Raw genomic sequence first — 24591 nt, forward strand, 5'->3', positions numbered from 1 at the left:
ATACAGAGTAAAATGTGTGTGGCCCTGAGTTTGCAATGCATCACTCATGCTTGACTTCCTCGGCCCCAGTTCCTTAATTACTAAGTAGGACTATGTTTGTAAAATGAAATATAAAGTTTTTGCTTCTGTTGATTTCTTCCCCCCCCCAAAAAAAAATTTAAAAAATGTTCTAGTGCTCTCAAATCCCCTCATCTTTTTAACACCCTCCTTTATCTCATTATAGTCTTCAACTTTGGAAAAATTATAGCTCCTTGAGAGTTAATTTGAAGAAAAACTCCCTCTCTGCTTTCACAGACATCAGAATCTTTGGAAAGACACTGGACAGGCCTGGCTGATTAATTTGCCCCTAATTTTTCAGTATTTTAAATCACTTCTAAATAGCAAATGGAAAAGTCAAATAATAGTAATAAAACTTGAGGCACCACTTAGTTTGCGCTGTCCCAGGATGAAGAGCTTCACCCTGGCTATGTATCTCTATTGCCTTAAACACCAGTGTACAGAATAATTCAACATGTGGTGTATCAGTGACCTGTCCTAATTATCATTTACCTACCCCCAGTCTTTGTCTCCTATACATTATTGATAAAGTTTTTAACTGTTCTTCTTAAAGTCTGATATAAATTTAGACAAGATATAAGGAAGAAATTCTTTACAATGAGGGTGGTGAAACACTGAAACAGGTTGCCCAGAGAGGTAGTGGAGGCCCCATCCCTGGAAACACTCAAGGCCAGGTTGGACGGGGCTCTGAGTGACCTGATCTAGTTAGCGGTGTCCCTGCTCCCTGCAGGGGGGTTGGACTAGATGACCTCTAGGGGTCCCTTCCAACACAAAACATTCTATGGTAAGTTATAATACTGTTATTTGCACATGTGATCATACCTGCTCTGATAAGAATAGCTGTATTAGATGGGCCCAAGGGTCCGTGTTGTGCAGCATCATGTCTACAGCTGTGGCCATGAGTGGATACCTGGGAGAGATGAACTTCAAGACTGGTATATGTGATATTTCCCCTTTACACTCTCCTGCCCTTTAGCAGCTTTCAACCCATGCACTGCTTGAGTCTATTTTTGTCCAGGTTCTCACATGCTTTTTACTACTATGTCTCTGCCTTAAAATTTTTCAGATATCACAGATACACCTAGGAAAGTGTATATTTCCAGGCTGAGCAGGAAAGTTCAATTAAGCTTCTGACTAGTGTGACCTTCATTCAGTTTTCCCACATAGCAGGGTCGCAGCAGCTTAGTCTGTAATGGGAATTACATCTCTAAGTATTTCCAAAGAAGCCCTTGAAGTGAACTACTTGAAACGATACAACGAAAAAAGAATGTGATAGCTGCTATAACATTTATTTCTTCCTGTTTGCAAGGCCAAAAGAAACTGGAAAAGAAAGGACGAATGGCAAACAGAAATATACAGGAGTACAACCATTGTTGGTAGTGACCTTGTTCTTCACATTGGGAGGTTTTCTGCTATCAGCCCGCTTCACAGGGTAGCTGGTGACACCTCACGTTCCCTGCATACACAAGCCCTTCACTGGATTCAACACAATGAGTGAGACCCTCAGTAATCAGTAGAAAAAGACTCATAGCAATGCAATGGTGCTAGTTTACACCAACTCATCTTTGGTTCTACAATTAGTCTCTGCTTTTGTTTCCTTTGAGCCAGTGCTGAAATTGCCAATCAGTGAAGGAGCTAATGAGTAGCAGGACAAAATGCTTTCATGGAGCAATTATTTCCCTTCTTTCCAACACTGCTGATAGTGTTGGAAAAGGCCATGTTTTCTGTGTGTTGTAGAAGTAGCACATAGGTTTGAAGTGTTTCAGTTTCTTGCGGTCCAGATATACAATGGTGTAACTGTTTTCAGTTGTGCTCTGCAGGGAAAAGAGATGGTCAAAGAGTAGAAATGCATTCCTTACTACAAGATGGGAAGCAACCTGGGATGCTTTCCAACAATCTGTGCCTGAAAGTGAAGCCAGACAACAACTGGAGAGTTCCCAGTCTCTTGAAATCCCCTTTCTTAATCTAGGCTTGGGGTGTTGCTGGAGTGTAACAGGTAAGGGAGTCCAGAGCAAAGGTAAGTGCTACCTGCAGAGCTGCTGTGGGAGAATGGCTTCTATCTGAGCTGAAAACAGGTCAGAAACTGGCAGGTCAGTGCCCAGCAGCAGCTGTACGGGTGGCCTGGAGGAAGCAGCTGAAAGCAAACAAACATTGGTTTTGTATTGTTTCCAAGAACTGGCTAGGTCACCTCCTTATCTGTGATTTATGTATCTCATGAATAGGCTGCTCAACTATCTGGATGAAAGGACTCATCGCCTTGCGATTAAAGCTGGGAAATGCTTTTGGAAAAACAGAAGATGTGCTGGATGAGGATAGTGTTGTCCCTCTGGCCTGGCAGGTTTTTTTCCATTAAGAGGAGAAACTGATTCTATTACTTGGAGAGAGGTATTCCTTGGAAAAAAATCATTATTTACTTACATGCCATGTACGTGACGTCCTGTCGCTATGATCTCAAAAGAAACAAACAGTTTCCTTGTCAGAAATCTCCAACTCTCTTCAGCAGGCTCTGTGCCCCAAAAGCTCTGTTGGTCTTCCTCCTTATACAGGCATGCCTCCTGCTTCTTCTTTTAGGCTTTCTCCTTTGCTTAGGTACTTGAGAGACATGGTCTCCTTGCCTTTATTTAGGTCTGTGATTGAGCTCAGACTCAGTTGTTACGAGCTTCCTAAGTGAATGTGTGTTTGTAATATGCAGGAAGGATGGAGATGTAGCTCTGGAGTAAAACAAAAAGACATTTCTACTGACTTTTCTTTTGTGTTTGACTCTGGACTGCGTATAACTCTTACTCTTTACCAAATGGTAGATTCTTCACCCCTTGTGGACTTCAGAGTAAGATCAAAAGATAGGCATGACGAAGGATAACTGGATTAAAACCAGTGTTTGGATGAGATAATGCGAAGCTTCCTTCTGGCCTTAGGCTCTGAATTTCTAACTGAAGGACATGCAGTTCCTGGTGTCAAGGCTGGAGTCAAAAGCAGCTAAGTGTGGAGGACAACAAGAATATAGCACTGAATTACAAGAGAGAGACTACCCCATAGTGGGGTGGAATAATCTTGTCCAAGTGGTAGCACATGTGTCTCAGAGCACAGTTATTGTATGACCGATGTTACGTTACATTATTGCATGAGCAGGCTATGCTCATTCATTTCAGCTCTTAGGGCTGACAATAGTGAGGAATTTTGTGCCAGCCACACCTCCCTGGGGATTTCTTGGCAGTTTGTATGCTGGACCAGATGATCTCTAGCAACATGGGGCCTCCCCTTCCTAGGGCAGCTGCTGTTTGGTCTGGGATTTCCCAGCATATTCAGGCAGCAATGAGTCTGCTTCTTGTGTGGAAGGCTCAGATCTTCTGCGGATGCACGAATGGATTGTATGGCATATGCACAGCCCTCCGAGAGCTGGATTTCACTGAGCTGCCATTCAGTTTTGTGCAGGTCTGTCAGATAATTGCTGAAATCTTTGACTAATGGAGAAAATCTTAAATGCCTTTCAGACTCAGTCTGTGGGTGGGAAAAAAGCACAAATGTAAATAAATACGAAATCCCACAGGCTATAAATTGTGACTGATTAATACTCTGTGGTGCCACCTGGCCCTGCCTGAGCTGCAATAGATGGAAATTTGCCGTGCAATCAGAGTTGTTATATCTGTATCTGTTTCTGTCAAACCAAGTGGGAAAATCTTTGGGTTCCGTTCAACAGGTTGAGAGATGACTCAGTCACCAAACGTAGACTACTAGCTCAGTTGGTCACCCTGCCCCAGCATATACAATATTTGACACAAAGAATGATTTCTGCTGGCTCACTTACTGGGGATTTGTTTGTTGCATGTTGAAAAATCGTGTCCCGTTAATCCCCTGACAGCTTCTGTTCTCTGCTGTGCACCATGGTGCAGTCTAGACCTTCATTACTTTCTAACATGTGATGAGGAATGGGCAGTTTTTAACCTAATTGCATGATATGTCTCCTCCTTATCATTCCCAGGTTCCACAGGACATTTTTCCAAACAGCTCATCCCTTACGTGTGACCTGCAATGGGGTGGGGGGGGCAAAATTTCCATAAACCTTTAGCAGTTGTGAGAAGTAAGATGGGATTTTTCCAAAGAACTTACCCTATGAACTCCACTTCTCTTGAAATTAGTGGTGAATGATCTCTGTTTCCGTGGGTCAGGATTAGAACAACAATAGGAGTTTTGTAAAATCCCGCAGATGCAGCCAAGATTTTGGCATTCACCATCCTGAATTCTCTTCAGAGATAAGAAAGAAAATCCCAACAGGAGACCCTAAATGAAAGTAAATTTTTCCCCATTCATTTCAGGACAAAATGTGAGAGCACAGAGCTTTTGTGAACTTGTCTGAATGTTCCTGCCTCTGTTTATCCTGTATAACAGATATAAAAGAAATAACCTGAACAAAATTTGATTAATTTTTCAGGTATGTGAATGTGTAATCCTGAGTTTAATGAAACTTGGTGTTGAAGTATCAGGATTCTTTGTGAATGGCCTCTGCTCTAAAGTAGAGATAGTGACATTAGTCTTGGGGGAAACAGGTTTCTGCTAAAATTATCACCAGTAGCAACCTTGGCCCTGAAATCTTTGACATTAGGCTGTAGAGTTAGATACAGAATTCAGGTCACTAGTGGGTGCAGCATTCAGTGGATTATTCACCAGTTCAGTGGGTGTAGCATCTGCAGCCTAGACTCCCACAGCAATTCACCCCAGGCTGACTCAGCTGCCTATGGTCATCTCCTCCATTGGCTTGAGGAATGACAGCAAGCAGGGTATGATGCGGTATCACTTCCTTGCTGCTAGCTAGCCCAGAGGGCCACTAGGCATGTTTGGCTGGGCCCAGTTCTTGGAGAAAGTCTGAACTTCAATTTCACTGCTGCTGGCACCCATTCCTTGAGTCCCAACTAGAAAATGTTGAGTCCCCTCAAAAAGAGGTAATACAGCTTTTTTTCTGTAGCTGATCAAACTCATTCAGTATCCTCAATATCACCTGGCTTGGCAAAACACTGAAGATTGAGTGAAAACTCCATTAAAGCCACCTTTTATTTAAGTTCTCCATCTCCCAGGTGTATGACTGTAAAGACTCCCACTGTCTAAGGCAGAATAGAGCTGCTGTTCCCTGTCTGTATGCAGTGTGTGTTCCTGGCTCTGCCTGCCTGTGTGGTAAAAATAACCATATTTTAAATCTATTGGAAATATTAAGGGCTTAATTACCATCTGCTTTGGAGCTTTTTTAGCCGAGACTAAGGAGATATGAAGAATTTGGCTGCTGTTCGCTGCTGGTGCACCACCCAGCCGTAATGAGAGCGAAAGCAACTGGGTGGCTACTGTATTTTTAGTGGCCCCTCTGGCAGGAAGGGATTAGAGGGAATGCAGCTACTTCAATACCCCTTTGTGCTAGGCATGTGTCTGTCTGTCCCCAGCAGACCCCTTGGCTGTGAGTAGCTGTTGTAGGAGCTAGCTTTATATGAAAGAGGGAAAGTAAGATCTATTTATAGGCAGTCTGAGCGGCACATTATTCAAGGCTAGGTTGTTGACTCATGCCCATCTGATATCATTTAAAGGGTTAGATATTGCCAGCGTACAAAAATAAGTGCTGTTACTCCCTCCTAGTCAATAGAATTAACTGTTCTTAAGCTGACATTTGCTTTTATGGCAGAAGAAGCATTGTGTCTCAAGGGTCCTGTTATAAAAATATACATTGCTGAAAAGGTGCTAATCTGGATTTCCTTGGATTTATGGTGGTGGAAACAGAAATATGAGGGCAGAAAAACCGGCAGAGAGCCTTCAGCTCTGTTGTCTGTTGCTTATGTTCATCGCTATTAAAAGGACCTGCAGGAATCGAGGGGGAAGGAGACAAAAGGCAGCCTTGTTAACACCAAGGGTTCCTCCTTTTCCACGGTAGAGTCTTGGAAAGGCCCTTCCTTCCTCCTCCTCCTCCTCCCAGCCTGTCTCAGGAGTGTTCTCTTTGTTAAATAGAAACCGTTCTGTTTCCTGTCTGTCTTGAGCCATTGGCTTTTGGCGTCCATTTTCAAGCCCTGAATCACTCTCTGGGGAAGCGTGCTGGAAAGCTGATGGGAACTGATCGCCTATCAGCAGCTGAGATGCAATTCTTGGCTTCGCTTTTCTTGGGAATCACAGTGTGCAGGCCTGGACAGCATCATGTGCACAGTGTACGAGACCAAGCACCTCTCGTGGGCTGAGTGCATGAAATCCTGAGGCAAATGTGTCTTGCAAACTTCAGGGCACGAGGGAGGTGGGAGGGAGAAATATCAGCTCATAAAGCTTTGCCTGCTGGCTCAGGAGCAGGCAAAGAAATGCAAAAAGAATGAATGTAGTTCCCTTTCTTTTTCAGGTCACGGCTGAAATGAGCCGTGAGATATTTAACACTGAAGTGGAGGAGAAAGCTGAAAAACTAGGAGAGCAACTGCTTGAAAACTGGTGAGCCAAATGCCTCTTTTGAAAGAGAAAAGATGGAGGATTTGCTTGGTGTAAGGTCACACTTATCAACATGATCCTCGTCTTTAATTCCCACAGCTGGGATAAAGAAACTGAGGCCCAGGTACCAGGCATCCTGCTTTAGAAGTAACATAAAGGGGAGATGCAACAGGCAGGTGGGGAAAATTGGCTGTGAAGCAGGCTTCCCATATATGCCTTACACTGTGGCTGCTCTGGGCCAGGTTGGCTCTGTGAAACCATAGGTGAGAGAATGAGAAAACAGAGCTGAACTCCTCCTTACAGCTGCTTTAATTCCCTTTGCTAATAGCTGCTCTGCAGAGAGGATTCATCCTTTGGCTCAGAGTAGTGTCAACAGTACCTTAATTGCACTGTTATAACCAAGGCTAATCAACACCAAATGGCGTTTTGCCTCTGGAATGGTTTTTATATATCATGATAATAATAACCATCTCAGAAATATTCCTGGAATGGTTTGCTTTTCTCCCAAATGAGGATGGGGGCAGAAAGAATAGCACTCGTAAGAGTCAATATCCTAGTTGATCCCAACCCTTTGTGGGGTCCAGAAACACTTCTTTAAAGTGCTGCTCTGTCTCATTAGATGTATTAATCAACATTTAGTCTGCTGCTCCTCAGGTTAGCACTGCATATACTGGGCTGTGCTCTTTCTATCTAACTTGTCCTGGACCCAAAAAAACCCTTTCCTGATAAAAATTTCTTTCTAATAAAAACACATTTTCTGACAAAACGAGATTTTTCATGACGTGAGTGGGAGAAAACTGCACCCAAAAACACAGAGCAAGAAAGCACATCACAAGAATACAGGAGAAGTAGTTATCAATAATTAGAATAGTCTCTTGGAGAGGGGCCTGAAATAGCAAAAAAAGCTGCTGTATTGGTGATATGTTGATGAATGATGTGCTAATAGCTGAGACATGTCTGTAATAACTAATTGGTTCTTAAAAAAACCTGAGCAGAGCCAGGATCTTCTTTGGGCTGAAAGGGCATTTACAGTTTGCCAGCAAGGCAAACATTGGGATCGTACCCAGCAGATCTGGGAAATCACAGCCATGGTTCAGCAAAGCCCAGAAAGCACATGCCTAACCCTACCCTTCCTCCAAAAAACTTGTGATATATATAGACAAGACAGAGCAAAAGAAATATTGCTGCCATTGGAGAAAGGGGGAAAGACTGAGTGGGCCAAGTCAGGCAGGAGGCCCATGTCAGAGCCAGGAGCTGAAATCACCTCTCCTGAGGACAGTCTTTTATGTCATTGCCAAAGGCAGGCTCCCCTCTAATCAAGAGCTGACCTCCCTGCGGCTCCTTGTGCAAAATTCCTGTGTTCCATAGGACCTGCCACTTGGATCCAACTTCTTACGTTTTATCTCTTTCGCTTGTCTACCCTCAGTCGGCTTTCCAAGTGGACTGTGCTAGAGTAAGCATCACCAGTGAAAGGCTGAGAGGGCTTTTCCTATTTGAAACAAACAAATACAACCACAACAACAACAAAACCAAACAAAAAACCCAAACCACTACCAAAAACCTTCTCTGAGATTCTTCTTAACCCAAACTCCTGGAGAAGTTTAATGCCATGGTGGAGGACTAGGTTGTGCAGCGTGGTCCAAAAGGTCGGGAGGAGAGGAAGAGCAGGAATTAACACTGTGGCATGTGGTGAGCAAAGACCCAAATGTAGGGCAGGGACTGCCAGCATCTGCTCTGCAAAGTCTGGGGGAAGCAGATAAATGCTCAGCCCTGACTGCAGGCAGGAGGGATGGAGTTAACTAAAATCAGAATTTCACCTTTCTGCTCCTCCCTTTTAGGAAATCCTTGGCCTTGAAGAAAGGAGCTGGTTTTGCAGAAACAGTGGTCACCCTCGGAGTTCGAGGGGCTGCTGGGACAGACTGCCTGCCTGCTGCACCAGAGGCGGAGGCTGCTCCCTGGAGTGAAGGAGGTGAGTGAGCAGTTTGAGTCAGCGCTGCTGTATTTGATGGTGGTGAGGAGCACGTCAGTGGCAGATGGGGTGGCCGTGCCTGAGCAAGCTCCCTTCCTGGCAGCTCCTCTTTCAATAGGAGGAGTGGGCTCTGGCCCCTGATGGTGAAATGGGTGCAAGTCTGCACCCTGTACAAGCAAGCAGGTTTTGGTATGTTGGTAACAGACTCCATTCACAGACTGATTGGTGAGAGCAAGAGGCAGAAGGAGCACCATGAGAGGAACTAATTTAAAAGGGAACATTTTCAGAGGAGCTAGTCCAGTCCACCCTGCCCCAAGATATTAATCTTGTAGGAAGATGCTTTTCAGCCCTTAGAGGGGATGCAGTCTCTGCCTAGTTACATTTGCCCAATCCCTGACCTTTTAGGTCAGTGGGAAGAGTCCTGGGCAGTCAGCAGGCTTGGGAAAAAGCCCCAAATGGCAGATACAATTACGCTTTGGGATCTTTGAACTGTTATTGCTGTTTGACTCATGGCTGTGGGTATTTTCCTCTCTGTGCAGCTGTTGGGAGAACTGGGGGTGGCTACTGGGAGATGATTGAACACATATGACATCCCTGAGGTAAGAGAGCTCTGTGGTGAGGCCTTAAAATGTTACGGCAATCCTAACAACCAGCAACTCTGACAGGCGCTGCTGTCTTGCAGGACTAACTGGGGGAGCAGGCATTGGATCTGTTGTGAAATTCCTTGAGTTATTTGTGCAGTGGTAGCACCCACCGCCCCCAGTGTTATGTGAGCACGGTCAAAGGGATGGTCAAAGGCAAAGGAACTCAGAAAACTTAATTTGCTTACAAAAGAAATGAGAAGTAGAAATAAAGGGGCTGTTGCAAATTGGAAAGCCTAAAAGAAACAGGAGGATTGGTCAAATGTGGGTGCTGAAGGCCAGGCTCCTCTGGCTGCCTTCTCAAATGGAGCTGGCTCTCTAGGAGGGGTCTTAATCAGGTGAAAAGGAGCTTGTCTGCTCTAGGAGTTAGGACTGAGGATGACTGCATCCTTGTCAGCCTGGTCCTCTATCAGTCATAGAGAGAAAGAGAGGCACTTGGCCTCTGGCTGCTGTCAGGCTGCTGCTAAGGAAGCCACATCCCTGTGCTGCTTGCAGCTGCTGGCTCCTCTGCCTGCCCAGCTCTGCTTCTAAGAAGGGTCAGAGTCAGGGCAACAGCCAAAGCGCCAGGGAAAACTTTCAGTGGTGATAGCTGTAGTTTCTCCTCCATCTGCAAAGCTGAAAATGGAGTGAAACCAAAAAAAAGTCTGAAACCCCACAATGATAACAATAATCCCCAATTCCCTTGTAGTCAGTCTCATCTCACCCCACCCTTTATTTTCTTCTCCAGCAGGAAAACGTTTCCCCAGCATTGCTGGCACCCTTAGCAGGACAGATCCAGCACGGGAATTGTGCTGGGGGTCAGGCAGAGAGCTGAGCATGAAGGGCTGGGACGGGGACGCCGGGTTTCTTTCAGGACAGTGAGTTCAGATCATTGCTCTGCCAGAGGTTTTTCCACGTGACCCTAAGCCTGCCTTTTAAACCCCTCTCTGCCTCAATTCTTCAGCAGTTAAATGGGATAGTACCTTTCTCTTTAGCTGTTTGGGTTGTAAGGTCTTTAAAGCAGAGGCTGTGCCTTCTTACACTTGCGTACGTGGAAGTGCCTTGTCTGGCTGTAGCTGCCCCTGTGATACACCTTTTAATGAGAGAGAATGAGCACAGGCCCTCCTCTCTCTGCTCAGGATCAGCCAGTTCTGCCCCTTCAGGTTTCCTATCATAGCACTTGCAGGGCCAAGAAGACAGGATTTGCCTCTGAGTTGTCCAAGTGTGAACACGCAGCATGTGTTGTACCAGCCGAAGCGTGAAACAACCCTGAACTTCACATGAATCCATTGCCTGAGCTGGAACACAGCAGCTTCTCCAGCATATGTCTGAACAGCATTGCTGCACACCACGAACTAGCCAGGCACTTTTGCAAAAAGCATGGGGCAGTCTCTGCCCTGAGAGGGAGGTCCCTGAAGGCTGTGTCTCAGCCCACAGCATGCCCTGGGACAGGCTGTGCATACGCAGAGCAGCTGGGGCCCTCTGGACCGCTGGGCTCTCACTAGCAGAGCTGGCCATAGGGCTCTGAACAGGTGTTGCAAATTTGGCTCCTTTTTATTTTTTATTTTTACAAGCAGGGCAAGACCATCTGTTATACTCTGAGGTCATTAATGATTTCCAGGATTGCTGGGAAATAGAAAATACTTCTGCAGTGCACAATGTGTAGGGCAAACAAATAATATACATACATATGCAAGAAAACAGGCCAGGGTGTAGTATTTTATGAAATATTACAGTGGAGTGGCTTCCAGCGGTTTTTGCCTTAGGAAGCTGCACAGCTGTTTCAAGCTGTTGAGCACTTGAGGAGATGATCTCTATTTGCATGACAAAGGCAAAAACAACATAGTGTCTACATTACCTCTTTCTTCGTGTGCCATGCAGGGGTGCCTTCCAGCTCCTCACACAGTTAGGGTATAGGACTACCCCCACCTGTAGACAAGGATCTCAGAGACATTACCTTGTGCTCAAACCCACCTCTTACCTGGAGAATGTGGTGGTTTGGGCTGTAGCCCAAAAAGCCAAGGAAAGCCTACTGAAGCCAGTGGGAATATTTCCATGAAATGCTCAAGGGTTTGCCTTGGATTTAATCTGCTTTCTGCAAATCTGACCCAAAGCCAGTGGAATGACTGTTTTGGGATACTCATGCTGTCCCTTTGAGGCGTGTTTCGGAGGTTAGGAAGAGCTCGCCTCCAGACAGGAAGCAGGGCCCTGGTACACCATGGAGCACATGGGGTCCCATGGACCTAATCATCCCTGAAGCCTTAACGAAGCACTCATACGGGGCAAGGCCACTCAGCGCTGCTGTCAGGCGCTCGCGTATAAACTGTGGGCTGCCTGCAAGGCAGCTGTGCGTGCTCGGGGGCGGGCTGTGACGTGCTCTGCTCGCACAGTTTTGCAACTGGCCATCAACATCTGTCTCAAGGAAGCCCTTGACTTCTCTGGAACAGGCAGGATCAGGCTGTGCTCCTGAATCAGTTAGCAGGAGTCTGACTCAAGCGGGAGGCAAAAGGCTTGCGACAAAAATGTCTGTGTGTTTCATTTGCAGCCAAGAAAGAGAGCTTCATTTTCCTAGGCTGGTGTAGGTTTCCTATGCTTTGATAGTACAGTTTTTGTTTTGACACTATCAAAGCATTTCATCTGTATGTGCTGCTTTGCCTTTTTGATGGAGATCCTTTCATTAGAATATGACTTCAGTATGTTATAAACGGTGTTATTTTTATAGTATGTTAATAGTTTGTTCTATTTTTTACTGATATTGCAACAAACTATTTCCACTTCATCAAAAAGGAGCGTTTATGTTATCAGAAAAAGATCAGCACTGCTAAAACAAACTATGCTGATATTTCTGTTTGTTTTTTTTAAATAATTCACTGATAAATTTCCACAAGGTGCAATTTTTATTTATTTTGCCTTATTCTATCTAGGAGCCTGTACAAAGATACTGGGTCTTTCCAGAGAACACTTGCCAGCCCACCTGGCAGTGTTTCTTTTTGCAGAGATAAGTATGCATTCATTTCACTAGTACAAGAGTCCCTTTATAAACTTATTTGATCCATTGTGATGGCATACCTGGCAATAACAACCTGCAGTAATTTAACATTACTGCTTTTGTGTCTGTCATTGAATGTACCTGAATTACAACAGCACCCAGGGGCTTTAACTGACCCTGAGGTTGGACGTTATACAGACGGAGTCAAGAAGAGTCCCCGCCTAGTGTAATGGCATAAAATAGCTGAGAGAGAGATTATTAATCCTCCTGTTTTACATCTGGAGAATTTGGGAGTGGAGAGGGGAATTATTTTCCAAAGGGTTGTGTGGGGAATGAGAAAGACATGAAACCATGAATGCTGGTCCCAGGACCCCCAGGCTGTAGCAGCAGGACCTCCAGCAGGTGCTACTTGTGTTTCCTGTTCTGTCTTGCTGACAGTTTCTCCAGATCCCAGCCTCTTGTAATGAGAGGCCTTGTAAAGCTTTTTCAGGAGAAACCACTCTGTCCTGTTGTTTAAAATTTTGCTGTGTCCTTGAGGAAACAGAAGCTTTCCTCCCTCTCTTGGAGTGTGTGGTATCTTCAGCTGTAAGATCATAGGAAATCAATCAATATGATCCTGCACAAAATTCTTTTCTCAACAGCTTCACATCACCCAGTACTCTTACTTTCTGAAGGTTATCACAAGAGTGATGGTTAATATATGCATCTTTTTTCTTTTTTAATTAGCTTAGAGCTAGTGGCTTACCAGAATTGTTGCAAACTTAAAAGCCAAACTTGGGAGTAATAAAGCATTTAAACAGATTATTGCAGTTCGATGGTCCTGCTCAGGTAGATAAGTGCATCTTTGCACCGTGTGTATGGCCTCTATTCCAGTTCATCCAAAGGACAGCCTGATTTCACTGCCAGAAAGCTTTTTTACTCCATCTGGGTGAAACTGGATGGAACGGCGAGGACTGGCCAGGCAGATTGCGACACAAGGGTAGGGTTTGCAACATTTGTGGTACGCTGAAGGAGAAATCTGGTGTGGTGGAGTCTGGCTTGAAGCAGAGACTGTAGCTCCTGCCTGCTCTGGAGACATGCCTACAGTCCCACGTACAGAATTAGACGGTGCATTACTCAGTAGATGCACAACACTGCTAGTGCTTTAGGACTTACATCCTACTTACATGTAGGATGACTGGAGACGGACTACCCTGCAGCATGATTTATTTGGGTTTACAGATCTCTAAGTGTTCTAATCGCCCTTTAAACAGCTATTCCTTTGTTCAAAGAAACCTGCCTCAGGTTTTCACAGTCTAAATTCCAGATTCCCATGGAAATGTCTGGGGACATTTCAGACTGACACTTATGCGTTGTGATATCTTGTCTTTGTTCAGAAGTGTTAGATGCTACATGGTTTAGCAAATGCTGAAGTAAAAGATCTTAGAGGAGGGTTCGCCTTTAATATTGCTTACAAGATGAGAAATATAGTCCATCCTCCAGCCTTTCATCATGTTGCAGTTACCCAGACTTAGAATAAACAGTCTGTTAAGATAGTTTGAGAGCATGCACCTTGCCAGGGGTCTGCTTCATTCAAGTCTCACCTACCAAATGTTTGGGCCAGGCCAGCTCCATTCTTTAGGTACTTTTTTTTAACATTCTGTGAATGCTTTCTAGGAAAAAAGAGTTTCCTGTTGTAAGGTCCTGCAACCAAATAGAGTTCTAACTCCTACACTAACAACACTTTTGATGTGCTGTTCAAAGGAGATCCGTTGAAACAGGATACTGTTAATAAAACTCAGGAGAAACAAGAGGTCAAGTGACGTGAGTAAATAGACCTTTCAGTCTCTTTGGAGCTCCTATTCAAAGCCAAGAGGAATTTATCCTGACAAAACTACTAGTTTTAACTTTGAAAATTGCTCTCTGAACCAGAAAGAACTACTTAATGCTGGTGGATTGCATAAAGACACTTATCCACATCTTTCCAGTGCTCCCAAATGTATCCAGGGACAATTATTTTTTTTTAGTATGCTTTCCATCAAAAGAAATAAACCCCAAACCAGTATATTTAAACCTTTGGTGTCCTCTATGCTTGTGATGGCATTTTAGCATATCAGTAGCAGAATCATTTGTAACATGAGATGAATTGTCATTGTTTGTATTTATCACATAATCAGAACTGCCCAATGTAAGTTTTTGTGGTAATACAAGCTCTCTCATTTGGGCAGTAGGAAAATTCAGTGAATTCAAAAGAACTTCAGCTTGTAAAAATTATTCTTCCTGAAGTCTGTCCAGTTTCACCTGGCAGCCTTTTGGGAGAGTATGCAGATACCTTATGTGGCACCTGTGGCTTTATACAGAGGTGAATGTCAGTCAGACATGAGTCCTAGACCTTTTTTGTTTCTTAGGTTCATACGTCACTTCTGAACAGAGCATGAGGTATTTAATCTGAGGAAGAGATGCTGGTGATATGCAAGGGTTTACACAGGATGGCGGATGGCCAGGGCTATCTTTACCTAAGGAACCTTTAAAGTCCGCTGGTTTTTTGTTGGGTTTTTTCCCCAGAGAGAAATCCATGATATCACTTTCTTTTGCACATGGCCCAGTGCTTGTAGCTGACTTTCCACCCTCCCCTTCACATAACTGAGATAATGCCAGCATGCAAAATACTGCATGTCTTGCAGAAAACTTATGCCCACCCAGCTCTGTGGTTTGTCTTTTTACCTCTTGTCATTCAATAGCCTTGAGCTGCTTGTCAGTGTGGGGAACACCAGCGGTGATGGAGATATGTGCTCTTCTCTTGGCAAAGATGTTTTTCACATAGCCACAAACTCAGAGCAGTCCTGCAATGCTTGCTGCTCCCCACCACTCCCCGCCTGCTCCCAATGTCCAGAAATGAACTTGCAGAGGCCATTTGCAGGTTTTTCAGGCCTCCACCAAGGTTATTCAGAAATGGGAGAACTTCAGCAAAAAAAGCATGCCTCACCAAATTCGACTTTCTCTCAAAGTCTTGTATCTAATTGAAATACCCCAGCGTGGGCACTGTGACAACCGTGTGGGCTGTCAGCCTGGCAAATTGTGTGCAAGCCTCTGTGTGCCCTGAAACCTCAGTCCCACTGTTTCCATGTAACCTGAGCTTATAATTTCTGCCAAAGGGGATTGAATTAAGAGAAGCCTGTGGTACTCTTCAGGGATAAAAAGGAGCATATCGGAAAACCTGAGCTGGCCACAGCCTGTTGAATGTCCAGTGAATACTCGCAGATGGGAAGATAGTATGTGGGATATACTCTGTGGGGACTCTCTCCCTTCTTTCCACTCCTTTGGCTCTGTGCCTTTTGCTAACAATTTCCATGGCTGTCACCCTGGTGACATTCTTGTCAAATTCCTCCCTCTGGTAATGGACATGGTCATCAGACTCTCTGAGAAAAAATCTTGCCCTGGTTTGGCTTGGGACCTAACTGGTCACCATTCCCAGCCCTCCCCCAGCCCCTGCATAGATTTCTGTGCCTACGGGTGCATATGGCTCTTTCAGACTTACGAGCAGCCCTGTGAACCATTTACGGCCCCAGGTCCAAGGGGCTTCCCTTTCCTCCAAATGACTCATGACCTACGTGGATAGAGGCACTTTCTTCCAGAGGGCTCCCAAAGACATTGGACATGTTGCAAAAAAGGGGCAAAAGTCATTTGGAAATTACTGTATTGTTGGGATAAAATGTAAAAAATTGCAAAGTGGGGTTTGTCTTCCCAAGGGAACGGAAGGCTGGCTCAATTATACATCCCTCCCACCTATCTTTGGACAGACTGACTCACCCTGTGTGGCTGCTTCTTTCTCTTTCCAGCAGCTACAGAATCCTGCATGCCTTTCTTAGGTGGGCGTTTAACTTCTAGGATCTTTGCAGGGTGCTAGATTATCTTAATTTCTCTCTTCAAAGAAGTTTGGTGCACTTTCTTAGCAAGTCGCTAGATAGCATGTCAAAAGAGCGTTCAGAAATACTGAACCATAGCCTCAGCTCAGTCTAGTACAACATACAGAGAAGTAAAGAGCAGTAGGAGCTTGCCCAGGCTCTGATCTTAGTGGATCAGGATGGAAAGAGAGCAGCCACTGCTGGGGTGGATGCACAGAAAATGAGCATCCAGGAGGCACTGGACATGCCTGGTCCCACTCTTGGGGGGGAGGCACAGGTAGAGGCTCCCCTGGTTTATGAAACTCCAGACTTAAAAGTCTTCAGTCACGCTGCAAAAACTGTTGTATCTGTGACAAGTCCCAGAAGTGCAAATATATTCACCTCTTCTGGGTCTTTTCACTGTCAAGGCAGGATAAAGTGACCTTACTTCCTTGGTAACTCTGTGGGTTGGTAGTAGCCAGCCCAGCTGCTGAGCAGCTGGCTCATGCTTTAATGCAGTACAAGAATAGAGTAGAACATGTACAACTTATTGGTTTCAGCCAGGCGCAATTACCTGGGCGCATACAAATGATGCTTCGTTAATGCTGTGTTAATGTTGTGTGTATCTGAAGTTTGGATTTAAAGATCAATTCTCTACAATGCTGAGTGAGAAGAGGCTAATTTTAACAAAGATACTTTTCCCATAATTTTTCATATTTCTGTAACTGCACATCTCTATTTACTTGAAGTACAGCCCTCACCACAGTTATTACACCGTAAACTTAATATCTCTCCCTGGGAAAACACTTTTTAGGGGGAAAAAAAAAAAGAAAAGGGAAAAAAAAAAAAAAAGACGGAAGTGTTCAGAGAGGTCCAGAAAGCCTCAGATTCCTCTAGGGTCCCCAGCTGTGCTGTATGTTGTCCCAGCTGAATGCCAGATATTTCCGCTCTGCACATTAATACATTCAAGGAGAAATCAAAGTGGCTGTCTTGTGTGCTTTGCGCCAAGTGTGTATGTCCTACCTCAGAACAGCTCTGATCCCTATGGTTACAGCCCTTTCTTCTGCTCTCCTTTCAGGCCTGGGGCTGAACACGAGCTCTCTGGAGCTCATTACAGCTACCTGCCTGCCAGTGCATTAAGTGATGGACAAGTCTTCAGATGCTTCATGGTCCCAGTGGCCCGGAATCCACATCCTCTGCTGGGCCATATCTGGCGATGCAGCAATCTCTCCTTCCTTGTTGAGGGGATGAAGAGCAGTACTTCTCCAATGGTCTTAGCACATCACATGTCCTGTTGCTACTACTCTTCACAGAGGTGCCTCCTTTGGAGAGACATGCTGGTGGGTGGCCAAGGACTGATGGTGTTGGGGCGGCCCTGGGCAGCAATTAATCCAGTGTGGTAGGACGCTCTGCCAGATATATTGCTGCCCCAAGGGGTTGGTTTATTGGTCTAATGGTATCTGGGCCTAACCTCTAGTATGAAGCCAGGTTTCAGTGAGTCATATCTGCAAGCAGAAACCCTTGTCACAGTCCCCCTTTCCTCAGGCTCCTGATGAAACTGTGTGGGGTTGTGACCATGCAGCAGAGCAGGACTGCGTGCCACAACACTCTCAGTTGGGTAAGCTGGCTGGGGGCTCTGCAAGGTGGCAAGTTCTGTCCAGCCCCATCACTGCAGAAGCATTGCAAAGCCAAGAAAAAGTGCAATAAACTGAATGTCTGGCAAAAACCACCTGGTTGCCTCCTTGATGAAGTGAGAATGCAGGGGGCTGGGCTGACCTGGACTGGCTGTGCACATGGTTTACCTGGTTCCTATATTGGAGCTGCTGCAGCTGTCATTCAAACATACCCCTGCTGTTGTGTTATTTACTGTCCCCCAGCCTTCAGTGGGATGGGTGGGCTTTTTCTGTCCTTGTTGAGGGACCATTTCTCTGCACACGATGCCTTGTGATTGCTTGCTTAGATGATATGTGATGCAGCTCACATCAAAGTTTTGTCACTTACCAGCTAGTAAATGATTTAAAGCAGTATTTCACATCTTCACAATAATTTTTCACTCTAGCTAAGAAGAAGATCATTCAGAAATCAGTCCTTGCATCTGCCTTTCTGTTTGTAACTACTCTAAGCAACCATCACTGAGTGCAAAGGAGACAGGGAGATCTGAAAATTGAAAGTACTGTAGACAGTAGAGTGCGTTGTGCAAGGGCTCTGTCCCTCATCAGTGTCAAATTGCATAAACCAATGTTGGCCAGATGAAGTCAAATAACAGCTCACTTCCTAAAATGGAAATATCCCCATATGTTGTTCCTGGCCGAGGACTACTCTCGGGGGCAAGATCAGCAAGCAGATGGTAGTGACTGCAGCATGCCCCTTACCGCTGCCAGCCCCCATGGTGCTCGGGGGAAGGAGAAAAGCACTATTTGCCATAGATCTGACAAGCAGCGGGGGACTTTACACCCTATAAAATCCCCCTAATTTAACTGTAACTGCCAATAAATCGGCATTAACCTAAATGTGTATCTTTCTTGAAAAGAAGCTACTGTTCTCTGGGATCCAACCTCTACCAGTTAGTCTGTTACTGCTCATGTCACTGATATTGCCTAGGGCTTACATGTTTCAGGCACATTGTTAGCACAACAAATTAAAACAGGGACTCGGAAAACCCTGTACTGGGAGTTTATTTGCACAGTTTAGCAGCAAAAGACTGTTCTTTAATGGTGGAGAGCAGTCAAGGGTCCATCCATGCAGTGTGGGGAAAATGAGTGGTAGGTGACAGTGGAGGAAACCTAAATAGGCCATGGGCCTCCCACCCTGGGAATGATCCATCAAGGCCAGTGGAGCAGCTAGCCTCTGGCTCTGCTTGGAGTCCCAAGATTGCAGGTCTTTATGATTTTAGTTTTAACTATTCTCACCATTTCTAGCCCTGCCCCAAGGCTTTGGGCAACCTGACCTACCCAAAGCTCAAGGTGCTGGTCATGTTCTGCTATCACAGTTTTTACCTCTTGTTTCTTCTGTAGATGGCTGCAGCAGGATTGTATCATGATGGTATTTACAGATAAGATATTTAGCCAGATAGCATATTTGCTTAGCAGTAGCTCTGGACACTAGTTCCTTCCAGCTGTCCTTGAAGCTGGCAGAATATCTTGCCCACAGCTATCTATCAATCATGCAGTCTCTACCACGCCAGAGCTTGTGGACGGCATTTGCCCTGATGTTGCTTCCAACGTATCTGAGCATTTTTATCCATTTAAGGGCTAGGGACTTGAATTGTTTGTCCTCCCATATGAAGTTCCTCATAATTTAGCCATTTGACCAATGCAAGCTCTTATTTTGTAGTTAGCTTCTCTCCACATTCATTCCCCTATTATGACTTCGACCAGCCCCTCATCTCTCCAGAATTTTCTCGCCTGCACACATTTTGTTCCCAAAGGCTCCTTGACTGTATCTGCGGACCAGTTGTCTCGGCTTTCTGGAGCCCTTTGGCAAAACTCATCTCTTTTGTGATGCATCACGTGGAGTTTCACCGGTTGCCCCTACAGTCTAGCTCAGCTTGGCATTTCATATGTGTTTGTCACCCCAGCTCTCAGGCCAGCTTCGTATCACCCACCTGTTACATCTCCTAGAGTCAGACCCTCCACATGGCTCAGTGGACATCTTCAAGACCATCAAAGAAGGTCTGCAAAAATTGTTTTTTCTACAAATTGATTAAAATTGTATCCAGTCCACAGCTTCCTTCCATAGTTTAGTTTCAGAACCAAATCTGGCACCAGCATAGCTAAAGCTATGTGTCATGCTTCCATGCAGATGTTCCCACTGGTGTATCAGGCATGGCCGTGCAACTAAGCCAGAGCTAGTTAGCAAGTCACTGAGCTTCATCCTTCTCTAGCACGGTGCACAGTCCTCATTTACTCCTGTCCTGAATGTGCGAGCAAAATACAAGCAAACCAGAAGAGATACAGCTCTAATCCAGGTCAGGCTGCTGCTAGCAGGGTGCAGGGAAGCAGCCGCAGCAGTGGCCGGGATGTCAGGATCAATAGGGAGCACATGGCTGCTTTCATGTTATTGTTCCACCTATTTCAAGATCAGGGATCAGGAACAGGGATTTTTATTCCAAAAAGACCATCAGTGGAGTCGTTCATGCACATCCAACCCTGATTACTGCAGTTAGTCTATGAACACATTATGTGTCTTTAGGTGTAGATACATACACACGCATTATATAGAGTCAATGTGGTTCTTCAGCAGAAGAAAGGGGCAAAGTCTTGCTCAGATTCATGCAATGGACATTTGCAGCCATGTCTTCCAATACAAAGACCCAGCCAAGCTGAGCATGGAGCTGGAGGGTGGAGGGGGGAGGTACAGCATAGAGAGGCCTGAATTTTGGCTGCCCTTGCTCCCTGGCAGACCACTCCAGCACCCTTTTGAGCCCTAACTGCAGCAGAGACTGGTTCACATGGTGTCAACAGCCAAACTAAATTTCTGCTTTATAAACAAGGGAAGAAGAAATAGAAAAAATGAGAGTGAAAACCACGGCAGTTGCTAGGATTGTGGAGCTTCCCAGTTTTAATACACAGCTCACAGGTCTGCCCTGGAATCCTGGTTTGCAGGGAGCCTCCAGTTCTCCTGGGAAAGGATTCAGAGGTAAGCTTAATATGAAACCCCTAAAAAGCACAGGTATAAGTGAAATAAAGATTATGTGAATTTTTCTTTAGAGATCCCAACTTTTAAGGTAATATCGGGATTTTCCTGAAGTTTGTCTCATCTTGTTTTGGAAAGGCTGCAGCCAGAGATGGAAGCGCAGCTTCCCGAGAGGTGGTGGCAAGGCTGGGATGGGAGAGCAGGGAGAGACGAGGTCTCCAGCATCGGCTGCTGTGGGAAGGAAGAATCGTCTCCATTTCCTCAAGGCAGAGCTCAGCTCTCGTGTGCTTGGGAAATACTTGATAACACAAACTTCATTTCAAAGTCCTCACCTTGTGGGTTTTTCCTATTTGCCCATTGGCCTGAAAGCTTAAGGTTTTTGGAATCAGAGATTCCTTTTATTTAACTGAGAAGGTGGCCGTGTGGCTAATGCCCTCTTGCCTAGGGTAAGTTCCTAGGGTAAGTGTCTTTCTAGCTCGTTAGCTCTGGGCTTTGAATGTGGTTGTTTTCATTTCTATCCTCCTTGGAACAGGAGGGACATAGGCCATGACTAAACTTTTCTGGCTTTGGTGCCAGTGCAATCGTGTGAGAGGTTCAGGGGCTGAAGAAAATGCTGAAGAAACACGTCCGAAATAGAAGAGCTTTTTGCACGTCAGGCTGCAGCTGAAAATGAGCACCTCGGGCAAAATTCAGGTAAAAGCTATTTCTCTTTGGCAGGCCAAAAACCATCCAGCACTTTCCGGTACTGGTCAGAAGTAGCAGCAAGAGCAAAGGACAAAAGCAAAGGGCATTTGCAGCCTTTCTCCTGGGCTGGCTCAGAAACCTCTGCCCTGATCCACCAGCCCCGGCCGGCCCATCGCCGGAGGGTGGGAGCCCCAAGAGATGCAGATGGCCGTTTGTTTAAGGACTGGTGCAGCAAGGCCACATGGGCTTGGGGAAATGGCTGTTATTCTTAAGCTGCCCAGGTCAGCTGGGTGTTATCTCGGAGCAGCTTGGTCAGCGAATCCTGTGAGCTGGGTCCAACGGGAACTGCCAGTCCAGGAACTCCCAGCTGGTGTCTAGCGGGCTTGGGAGACTTCAGCAGCACCCTGAAAACTAGGAAAAGTCTGGAACTGATAGTGAAATCATGGAGATAACTTCTGTGTCACTTAGTGACTCTAGAGATAGCTGACCAAGACACTATATATATATTTCTTTTAAAACACAGCACTTATACACATTCTTTTCAGAAACCGCACTGCCTGTTAGAGGTGCTGGCAGCAGTCAGTCTCCCTTATGGTAATTAGGAAAGGCGTGTATCAAAGGTCTTAGTGAAGCTGGTTTCTTCTTTGTGCTTCTGTTAACGAGGCTGGTTTTGGCCTTGGGTGTAATTTCACTCACCGTGTGTGGTTTCCTTTTCTGTCCCAGGAGGGAAAGGGCAGGTTGCTGTTTGGTGGGCAGTACTGCAGTACCCCAAAGCTTATGCAGAAACCCACCTGCAGGACAAAGAGACAGTCCTGCTTCAAAAACCTGCAGTCTAAGTTGGTGCTTGCAGCTGCAAAATAGATAAATAAATAAATAAACGCCCTGCAGTCTTTTCTCCCTGATGATGCACACATGCATGTTAGGTTAGCCTGGGAGAAGCAGGGCCTTTCTGTGCCCTGAGGGGGTGCTGGGGAATGCCAAGGCATTAAGACAAGCCTGTCCTTACTTGCGTGTACCACCCTGATGGTCTTCCTAGGACTGAGCTCTCCTGAGCTCCTCCAGAGTCCTTTTGGAGATGCTGGAGGAACGTGTGGTCTATGCTAGCAGTCCTTGGCACTGGCCCAGGACCTGCTGTCACTCCTCTCTGCCTTTTCTCCATGTTTTCCTACAAACCAATGGAAAGCTTGTAAAAATACCGTCCTGGGAATTTCAATTAAACCAGGTCACACCTCTGCTACTTCCAGTGGCTTGGCTCCAGCTGAGCTCAGCTCAGGCCACAACAAATGCTGCAGAAAACTTCCTGGCTTTGCTGAAAGAAAAGGCAGAACGGGCTGGTGAGGGGCCAAGCGTCACCTCCTTGGGTCTTAGTCCAGCTAGCTGGTCCCAAATAGTGACCCAGAAAATCCACATCACCCCACACTTAGCTCATGCCCTGCTTCACTGGACAGCTTACTCTCTGCTACCAATCCCTTAGACCGTGGAAGCTGAACTGGGGGAAGGTCTCTTGCCTTGCTTAGATGGTCATCGCACCATCAGCAGAACCATGCTCCTGCTCCAGACATGGGCAAATTGTGCCTCTCACCATCCACCTCCTACACTTTGGTTTTCTCTTTTGGTATTTACCTGGCTGTCATTCATTTAATGAGTTATGCAGCTGTCTGATATTGCCTGGTCCTCACCATGATTAAGCCATGCCACCTCTTCCACCTCGTTGTCAGAGGGCAGAATTTGTGTTGGTCCTATCCCTGCCAGCCACTGGGCAGGACATCCCTGTGTGCGCTTGGGGCTGCCTGAAGCTGCAACAGCAAATAGTCCCCACCCAAGTTGCCTGAAACTGCTGTTTTGCAAGACTGGAAGTATCTGGCCAAAAAGTAAATGTATAAATGGAAGAACTGTTTTTCTTTGGGTTTTTTTTTTTTTTTGGTGAATATTTTATACCAGGCAAATAAACCACTTACTAAAATTATTAATCTCAAAAGAAAAAGAAGTGAACCATAAGGTGTTATAAAAGCAGTTAGTACATAAAGTACCAGTGCGTTACAACAAGGAGTTGACATTGCTGCACTGTACCGGGATGGCGGAGGGTTGCAAAGCATGAGGCAGGGATTTTTAGACCTTTCCATAAACCTCATGACAGATGAGAAGAGCATCCTCTTCTGCTGAGAGCGCAGAGGCCGCCTGTGTGGGTCTAAGCAGAGGTACAGAGCCATGTGGAGGAGACACTGTGTGCTTCGACCAATCTGGACTTAGAAGCCTTACTTCTTGCTCTTTTCCTTCTCTTTTTGTCTCTTCTCTGAGCACAGGAAATTGATCCTCCACCACCAGCACGAGCAAGGGTTGTGGCATGAAGGCGAAGGGAAACACAAAAATCCCAACATGTGAACACTATCATTATTGTCTTCACTTGGTGAGGCAAACCATTAAAAGCCTTAAATGAAAGGTGTCTCTAGGGAGAGGCTTTCAGCCAGCATATAAATCAAAAAGTTCACCTAACTTTTTCCCTCCTGTTTCTGCCAGTGTTTTAATTCTGTTTGATTTGGCAGCCCATGTTCATTTTCAGAATATTAAAGAACTGAATTAAATAATTGAACCTTTTCCTTTGCAAACTTCTTTCCCTGGCTCGTCGCCAGGTTTGTACAGGGATGGGGATCAGATACTTCCTCCAGAAAGAAAAACACACAGCAAAGAGTGGGCTGGCTTCTCAGTGATCTACCTGGCCAACCAACATGCATTTCCTCATTGTTCGTGTGCCCGAGGGGAATGTTTCCCAGGTTTGGGGGTCCCAAATCCCGGCAAAGGGATGTGGACCACCGAGCAAGCTCTGGCATTGCCAGGGCAATGTGTGTGGGCTGGGTGCAGGGTGCGTGTACAAGGAGTGAGCTCTCCAAAGCATCTAGCAAGCTAACTTTTATTTAATTATAGGGTTTTTTAATGGACCACTTCTCCCCTGTGGTATTTCCATCCCGTAACGGAGCAGTTCCTGAGTGCAAAGCAGATTCCTTTGTGCTTTGTTCAAGGCCTTCTCTGTAACGGCAGGTGGGTGCTCCGTGCCATGTTGCTGTCCCCCCCGGCAGCGTGGGGAGCCCCTGCATTGCGCCCGTGCCCACCCCTGCTCTGGCAGCACACACAGCCGGCCCCTGCTGACCTCCTTGGTGACCCACACCACCCCTTGGGGGGCTTTATTTTTTATCCTAGCAGTTTTTCCCTTTGCCAAAATAACATCAGGCTCTGGCCCGTGGAAATAAATCTCTTTTTATCGTTGCTGCTGTTTGATGATAGTGTAAGTGAAGATGAAGGGGCAGCTGCTGGAGGTATAGGAAAGTGGGATGATAA

At 45.7% G+C, this 24591-nt stretch overlaps 1 long non-coding RNA gene across 3 annotated transcripts; it reads left to right on the plus strand.

The window, feature by feature from the left end:
• The first annotated feature begins 820 nt into the window (after positions 1 to 820).
• LOC118451951 lies at positions 821 to 23281 on the plus strand. Of its 3 annotated transcripts, XR_004841559.1 has the most exons (7): positions 821 to 2442; positions 6416 to 6501; positions 8337 to 8467; positions 9007 to 9066; positions 17018 to 17279; positions 20440 to 20577; positions 20713 to 23281. It is a non-coding gene; the product is annotated as an uncharacterized LOC118451951 (long non-coding RNA). The 3 variants fall into 3 exon arrangements; XR_004841560.1 differs by lacking the exons at positions 20440 to 20577; positions 20713 to 23281 and having other exon boundaries at positions 821 to 2053; positions 2280 to 2442; positions 17018 to 20425; XR_004841558.1 differs by lacking the exons at positions 20440 to 20577; positions 20713 to 23281 and having other exon boundaries at positions 17018 to 20425.
• Positions 23282 to 24591: the final 1310 nt, after the last annotated feature.

The sequence above is a fragment of the Egretta garzetta genome, unplaced genomic scaffold (genome assembly GCF_000687185.1).
Source record: "Egretta garzetta isolate BGI_Z169 unplaced genomic scaffold, ASM68718v1 scaffold113, whole genome shotgun sequence".
Lineage (NCBI taxonomy): Eukaryota > Metazoa > Chordata > Aves > Pelecaniformes > Ardeidae > Egretta > Egretta garzetta.